This window comes from Pistacia vera, unplaced genomic scaffold (genome assembly GCF_008641045.1).
Source record: "Pistacia vera cultivar Batoury unplaced genomic scaffold, PisVer_v2 Contig114, whole genome shotgun sequence".
NCBI classification, from domain to species: domain Eukaryota; kingdom Viridiplantae; phylum Streptophyta; class Magnoliopsida; order Sapindales; family Anacardiaceae; genus Pistacia; species Pistacia vera.
In genome coordinates, this window is record NW_022195182.1 from 237,021 (window position 1) to 245,670 (window position 8,650).

Consider the following 8,650-nt stretch of genomic DNA (forward strand, 5'->3'; position numbering starts at 1 on the left):
ATTATGTTGAGCTAGTGTCAAACTACACCAATTGGTGCACAAGGCGCTCCGGTAATCTCAAGTCTAAGGATCACATGCACCACCATCCATTAGAGGATTTATTCTATAGACACTGGGGTTACCACCCATATGGAATCCTCTAGTGGGTCTGTCCAATGAACTCGCCTCTAGCAAGCACCTATGCATTGTGCCAGGTTGTCAGCAAACAACCTTGACAAGTGAGATTAGTCAGTGCCTTTTGACAGGGTCGTTCAACACTATGATAGCCTTACCGTATTATCTGTGTCCTTGGTCAGAATAATACTGGGGCTACGAACGTTTCTAGAATGACCACCATATGTGATCATAGGGTTCTCACTATCAAGATTTGAAACACTTGATACCCTCGTCACGATTCTACCATCCTAATGACATATATCATTACATACACGATATAGAAGAATATGCCTTTTATTGATAAATAAACATTTATTATAGAGTCAATTTTACAATAATTGATTGGCTCTAAGACACCTACTCTAACAATCTCCCACTTGCACTATAGTCAATCATTCATGTATTTAATACCAAATGACCTTAAGGGGGCGTTTGGTTAGGGATTATATGAGATTATTGGGGTTAAGTCATCTTATATTATTTGATTACCATGTTTGGTTTGTCAAGTAATATAAGATTCTGGTAATCTTCAAATACCAATAATGGCTACTGTTGGTAATATTGGAGGTAATCTGATTACCTCTATTTTCTTAGGTATTATAAGATTACTTGTGTAATCTTTTTTTTTTTTTACAATTTTATCCCTTATTAATAAATTTTTAGGAAAATAATGCCCTTATTTTTAAATTTATTTACATAAATCTTGTTTTTACCATTTCACCCCATTTAATTAATTTTTTTTTTTGACAAAATTACCCCTGAAAAATTTTAGCTTACCCAAACCACGACCCTCACCCACCTTCTGTCGCCAGCTAAACCACCGTCAGCCACTGTGGGAAGTCGTTGAAAGTTACTAGAGTCGTCGTGAGCAGCTCACCGTGACTAGGAGGCCCCAATATGGTTGAAAATGACCATATCAGGCCAGGTTTGGCCAGAAATATTTTCGGCCAGATTGATGGGTCTAGCCGTTAATGGCCAGATCTCGGCCAGATCTGGTTGATAATGGCCAGAATAGATCTAGCCAATTCCGGCTAGATTTGGCTTGATATGGCCTTTTTCGACCATCAATATGGCCAGAAACGGCCGTATCGGAGCCTCGTTGTCATGGTGAGCTACTCACGACGACTTTCAGAGACTTTCGAAGGTGGTTTGTGGTGGCGGCAGGGGGTGGGGTGATTTTGAATAAATTAAAGTTTTATATAAGCGGGGGTGTTTTAGCTAAATCTAAAATATTGGGGTTAAATAAATTACTCAAAAATTAATAATAAAAAAAATATTATATTAATATTTAAAAAAGGGCAATTTAGTAATTTAAATAACATACCCACCAATTTATTCCCCCTAACCAAACATATTAATATAACATACCTACCAACTAACCAAACACATTTTTCTAAAGATTCTCAGTAATCTTAGTGGTAATATAAGATTCCAGTAATCCAACATTCTCATTAATCCAAACACCCCCTAAGTGTTTTTCATGCTTCTGCTGCGACAAAGGCTTCATCAGTGGATCGGCGAGATTGTCATCAGTATGCACTTTATTGATCTGTATATCTTTCCTCTCAACCATTTCTCTAATGAGATGAAAATGTCTGAGTATGTGTCTAGACTTCTGGTGGGACCGTGATTCCTTTGCTTGAGCTATTGCTCCATTGTTGTCACAATAGACATATATTGGATCAACAATCGTGGAAACCACACCAAGTTCGGTGACAGACTTCTTAATCCAGACTACCTCCTTGGCCGCATCGGATAATGCAATATACTCAGCCTTCATTGTAGAGTCCACTACAATGCTTTGCTTGGAGCTCTTCCAGCTCACTGTACCCCCATTGAGACAAAATACAAACCTTGATTGCGATTGATAATCATCTTTATCCGTTTGGAGACTAGCATCACTGTATCCTCTTACAGTGAGCTCATCTTCCCCTCCATAAACCAAGAACATGTCCTTAGTCCTCTTCAGGTGCTTGAAGATGTTCTTAACAGCTATCTAGTGACGCTCACCTGGATACGATTGATATCTACTACAAGTGCTTAACGCACATAAAACATCAATTCGAGTACATAACATGACATACATGATGGATCCAATTGCTGACGCATATGGGATCCTCTTCATTCTATCTCTCTCATCGTGTGTTTCAGGACACATATCCTTAGAGAGATAGACTCCATGTGACATCGGAAGAAATCCCTTCTTGGATTCTTCCATACTGAATCTCTTCAGTACCTTGTTAATGTATGTACTCTAACTTAGGCCAAGCAACCTATGTGATCTATCTCGGTAGATCTTTATTTCGAGGATATAGGCTGTTTCTCCTAAGTCTTTCATGGAGAAGCACTTGGATAACCAAATCTTTACCGACTGCAAGTTCGGTATATCATTCCTGATCAAAAGTATGGCATCGACATACAACACTAGGAATGCCACTATGCTCCCACTCACTTTCTTGTAAACACATGGCTCATCTTCGTTCTTGATAAAACCGAATTCTTTTACAGCTTCATTGAAACAAATGTTCCAACTCCTTGAAGCTTGCTTGAGTCCATAAATTGATCTTTGCAACTTGCATACCTTATTAGCTTGACCATCAAGAACAAAAGCATTGAGTTGTGTCATATACACATCCTGTTCAAGGTTTCAGTTCAGGAAAGCCGTTTTGACATTCATTTGCCAAATCTCATAATCATGATGTGCTACAATCGCAAGCATAATGCGGATGGATTTAATCATGGCAACCGGCGAAAAGGTTTCTTCATAGTCAATACCATGAATTTGTTTAAAACCTTTGGCAACCAGTTGTACCTTATAAGTATGCACCTTGCCATCCATGTCAGTCTTCTTCTTGAAGACCTATTTGCACCCTATGGGTTTTAACCCTTCAGGTGGTTCCACCAGAGACCATACTTGGTTCTGGTACATGGAGTCCATCTTAGATTTCATGGCTTCAAGTCATTTAACGGAATCTGGATTCGATATAGCATCTTCATAGGTTCTGGGTTCATTATCTTGGCAGACTAGACGTCACCATGTTGAGTCATGAGAAAACCATATCTCTCGGGCTCATGATGTACTCTCCCAGATCTACGTAGCAGCTGTGCTACCTGAGGTGGTTCACTTTGATCCACAAGTTATGGAGTAACCTCCTCCTGATGTTCAACCATTTCCTATGGCACATCATCCCGTCCTTCATCTAATATATTTTGTGGTGCTAGAACTTCATCGAGTTCTACTTTTTCTCCCACTAGTACTTTTTAGGAAAAAAATTCATTTTCTAGGAAGACACCAATATGAGCAAAAAAAGGTTGTGTGCTCTTCTGGATGGTAGAAATAAGATCATTTGGTCTCCTCAGGGTACCCCACAAATACACTTTCGCAAGATTTCGAGCCTAGCTTGTTCGAAGTCAATTTCTTAACATAAGCTTCGCAACCCCAAATCCGTAGATAAGACAAGTTAGGCTTTCCCCCACGTCATTATTCATATGGAGTCTTATCTACAGACCTTGGCGGTACACGGTCTAGTGCATGAGTTGTAGTCTCTAGGGCATAACCCCAGAATTATGTGGCTAGATCACAAAAACCTCATCATGGACCTAACTCCCACATTCCTTCAGGTATGTTTAACTCAACTTGCCACATTCGGCATAGTTGTGACTTTGAGAATATTCTTATTGTCTATTTTGAAAACATATTATTATGAAATAGTTCCATAGAATATTATTTATACTAAAAGACAACAATCCATTAGTAAAGCAATATTCTTACTTGTCCAAAGTAGACACAGAAAAATTATTTTTAGAAACTGAATGAATATCATACAATCCACAAGTTTCAAGTAACAAGCACATAGACAAAATCAGACAATAAGATCCTACAGCTAATGCAGCATCATGTGCTCCATCTTCAACTGATAGGTCCACCTTTCCCTCGGTTAGCAATCTACTCTGTTGTAATCCGTGCATATTAGAACAAATATGAGTACCACATCCTGTGTCAATGACCCAAGATGTTGACAGGAAAAGTTAATCTCAATCAAGAACATACCTGACGAAGAAGTAACATTCTTCTTCCTTTTTGCTAGAAAGGCCTTGCAATGTTTCCTCTAGTGGTTGGGATTCCCACAGTGAGGACAAATGCCTTTTCTATCTATAGCAGTTCCTTCCAACAACTTCTGAGCCCTTACCTTCTCACTTGAGTTGGCTTCAACAACGTCAATGTTTTTTACATTCTCATGCCTGACTCAGTAGCATTCAACATATCCAAAAGCTCAGAAAGGGTATTCTTCTTATCATCCTCAATGAAGTCATAGACAAATTGAGAGTAAGAATCTGACAAAGACTGTAATATTAGGTCTATTGCTAAACCTTCATTAAGTCTGCATCCCAAAATTTGGTACCCTCTTCCATCCTACATCTGAATAATTACTGAGACACCATATGTTTCTCATTTCTTTGAAGAAAATGAAGAATAGAAGCCAAGTCCATTTTTTGGCACAATTGTCGCAGTAATGGTGTCATTGATGCAAGCACAATGTATCTAGCCATTTCTGCTTTCGCATCATGTGTATGCTTCACATATACATACCCAGTCTCATGGATAGAACTATCAGCAGGCTCTGGTAACAAAGCCTGCTCAATGGTGTATAATCTATCGCTTGATTGGAGTATATCATTTATACTTCTATACCAGTCAATGAAATTCTCACCATTCCATTTCTCTCCCAGTTCAATGATTTGTCGTAGTGATGTTGGGATCATTTTGCTCAATTAAGTGAAACTATAAGTGCATAATAAAGCAAAATTATTATCATGTTTATTTTTATTTAATGAGGCCTTTTATTAAATAATCGCTCCCACTATTTTCCTTAAGCCAATAGCCCTCACTATTAACTTGGGAGAGCCCGTTGGCTTTCCCAGTGGACTGAGATCCCATCTAGCCCATTTCAAACCTTCGCTTTGGCGAACAAGCCAAAATGGGTTGGTTAGGTAGGCTAACAAACTTAATCCACACTAGTTGATAGCTCCCGCTACCAACCTCAAATGTGAAGCAAGCTAATAAGCCAATCACACAATACGATGACCGAAACCATTGTCCTCAAGTGTGATTCTCAGTATCAGTAGAGTGGACACTACATGTCGCCATGTACACATAACGAGTGTACTTCTCTACTATGCCTATGACTTGTTTATTAACCTTCGCTTTGGCGAACAAGAAAAACTATCATTTTAAGTCGACCCATCACCATTAAGGAAAACTTCAATGAATTTTAACCTCCCACTGGTTGAAGTGTACCTTTCGCTTTGGCGAACAAGGTTCCAACAAATAGTGGTTTGATTAAAACTATGGTGATGGAAGACATACGTGACTTAATATACTTAAGTTGAGGGTTTTATTTAATGTTTCACCAGATTATTATCTTTGTTAGAATGTCATTGTTTGGCATGTTATTGAACATTCAACCTTAGCATGCATTCTAAACAAAATAAAATGTGCTGGTACATGGCCCACTAAAACCAATTTCCTCGAGCCTAAAGGAATCAATGGGTCAACCTAGGGGTTTAAAAGTAAATCTTGGGTCTTCAAGCTATTCCTCTTCATAACTTATTCGTTTCTTCTTCATGATCATTACAAAGTATTTTATAATAAAAACCCTATTCTAATTTACATCGATAAAATAGAAACCTCACGTTACATACAAGGGGAGTAAGATGAGAAGAAGAAATACATGGAGATATAAGAGAGAGAGGCAGGACACACAGGTCCTATTTCTTTATAAAATTACAAGCAAGCTCAAAATTACAAAAACATACCAAAGGTCTAAGGCTCATGTACCAGGCACCATGCAATTTAAAACAAAAACATTGCATACATCCAAAATTAACATTTTGAATTTGGGTGGGTGGAATTATTAAATTACCCTTTTTACATGTGCAGAATTATTATTGGCTTTATAGGTTCAAAAACTGTAATTTGGCCCTTGTGCGAAAGACAGAAAAGCAAAACAGAACAATAGCTTTCTTGCCGAGGCAAAGAAATTTATTCGTCGCGGCAAAGTTCATACACACATGGTTGCTGCGGCGAAGTTTTATTTCGTCGCGGCAAACACCATAAACTTTCAGAAAACACAAAACGTTCCAGAGAATGGCGAAGTTTTATTTTTTCACGGCCAAATCTACTTTTCCGGTAGGTCACCGCAGAGAAGGTTTATTTCGCCGCAGCGGCCAGATTCACTTTTTGCATTTTGCTGCGGCGAAGTGTTATTTCGCTGCAGCTAACCCCTCGAAATAGTGAATCGCACAGTAACCCTTTTTGCAATTCTTCACATAATGATATGGATCCAAATCGAATCAAATGTATAAGCATTGTACACCGATTACTATTCATCAATTACTGTTCACCACCTACTGTTCACTGTCTACTGTTCACATGATTCTTCACTAATCGATACAATGTAGGATCGCACTCATGGAAGTCCACACAAAGATAATTCGAAGAACCGACAATTGTTTTGCTAGAACAATTGCTGGCATCAAGAATCAGGAACAATCAAAATTGAAAAATTTTCTTCTTCACTTGAAGAAGAAAACGTGAGAGAAAGAGAACCTTTTGGGTGGCTAGGGTTTTAATTGAATGAATAATTCTATTTGTTTTAATTTTAAGTTGCACTTATATAGTGCAACAATTAAAACCCTATTCCACTTAGAAATAGTCATGGGCTCCAACCCTAGTTCACCCTTGCAACCGAACACACCCTTTATGGTATTTTAATTAATTAATTAATTATTATAATTAAAATCAATTAATATATATAATAATAATATATTAACATTTAATTAATAATAATAATTCATTTAAATATATATATACATAGATATATTTAAATATAATCTCATTAATTTAATTTTAATATTAAAATTAAATATAGGCAATAACCTCAGCAAATTTAATTGTACTGTGAGATTACCAAAATACCCTTTCATCCTTAAAGACGAAAATATCTTTTTCACAAATTGATTCTTAAATTATCTTCTAAGTGTGTGACCCGTAAGCTTCTCATCATATTGGCAGTGTGTAGGATTGCGATTAATACCAATTAATCGTCTCACTATACACAGACCAAGATTAGCCCATAGCAAGGCATCATGGCCACTCGATAGATTCGGATTTAGCGAAATCGCAGCCTGTCAATGGTAAGGTTACTGTGCAATCCAATCCTTTCATCATCAGTTATCTCATCGAGACTGAGGTACACAAATAGTGTCAACCTCAGTTTTCCTCGATATCTTTGTATTCAATTACTGGACCAATGACCAGAATAATAAATTGAATTGAGCAACAACTCAATCCCACTGTGGCCATAGATTTAGTGTCATTGCCATTTACTGTATTACCCAGTGAGATAACTTCTCTCGTACCCAAGAGTGATGAATCCTTTGTCAATCCACCATAGTCTCAATATACTTCTCAATGTAGCCAATCACTACCGTATTGAAAGCTCTGAATAGAACTATGTTGGGCTAGTATCAAACTACAACAATTGGTGTACAAGGCGCTCCGATGATCGCAAGTCTAAGGATCACATGCACTACCATCTGTTAGAGGATTTATTCCATAGATACTGGGTTACCATCCATATGGAATCCTCTAGTGGGTCTGTCCAGTGAACTTGCCTCTAGCAAGCACCCATGCGTTACACCAGGTTGTCGGCAAACAACCTTGACAAGTGAGATTAGTCACTGCCTTTTGACAGAGTCGTTCAACACTATGATAGCCTTACCGTATTATCTGTGTCCTTGGTCAGAATAATACTTGGGCTACAGATGTTTCTAGAATGGCCACCATATGTGATCATAGGGTTCTCACTATCAAGATTTGAAACACTTGATACCCTCGTCACGGTTCTACCATCCTAAGTACATATATAATTACATACACGATATAGAAGAATATGCCTTTTATTGATAAATAAACATTTATTACAGATTCAATTTTACAATAATTGATTGGCTCTAAGGCACCAACTCTAACATCATGAACATCAAGGATATGCATTGGATAACCGTCGTTTGGCTACTGGAGGAGGGCTTGCTGCAAATCCTTGATTGCAACTCAAGTATTTTTAAAGAGAGGCAGTTGGAGACGGAGTTGCAGCCGTTGTGTACATTGTTCCTGTGGTTATTGCGCAATAGCGGGATGTTTCAGCACTTGGGTGATGAATTACTGATGAGAAAGTGGCCCTTCAAGTGCCTTCTTGTCCTGATAAATGACTCGAGGTAAATTTTGTATAAAACTTATATAATACAATTGTTCTATAAGCCGATTTTAATGCTAATGTCTTCCTCCTATTGTAATGCTGATTGTGGGGTATATGTACTAAAATTTATTGAGTTCGACATGACCAACACCCCAATGGACAGGTTGAATGACGATAAAATGAGTAGCTTTCGGGAGCGCTTGGTTGTTGAGTGCTTTCATGGGCATATGGAT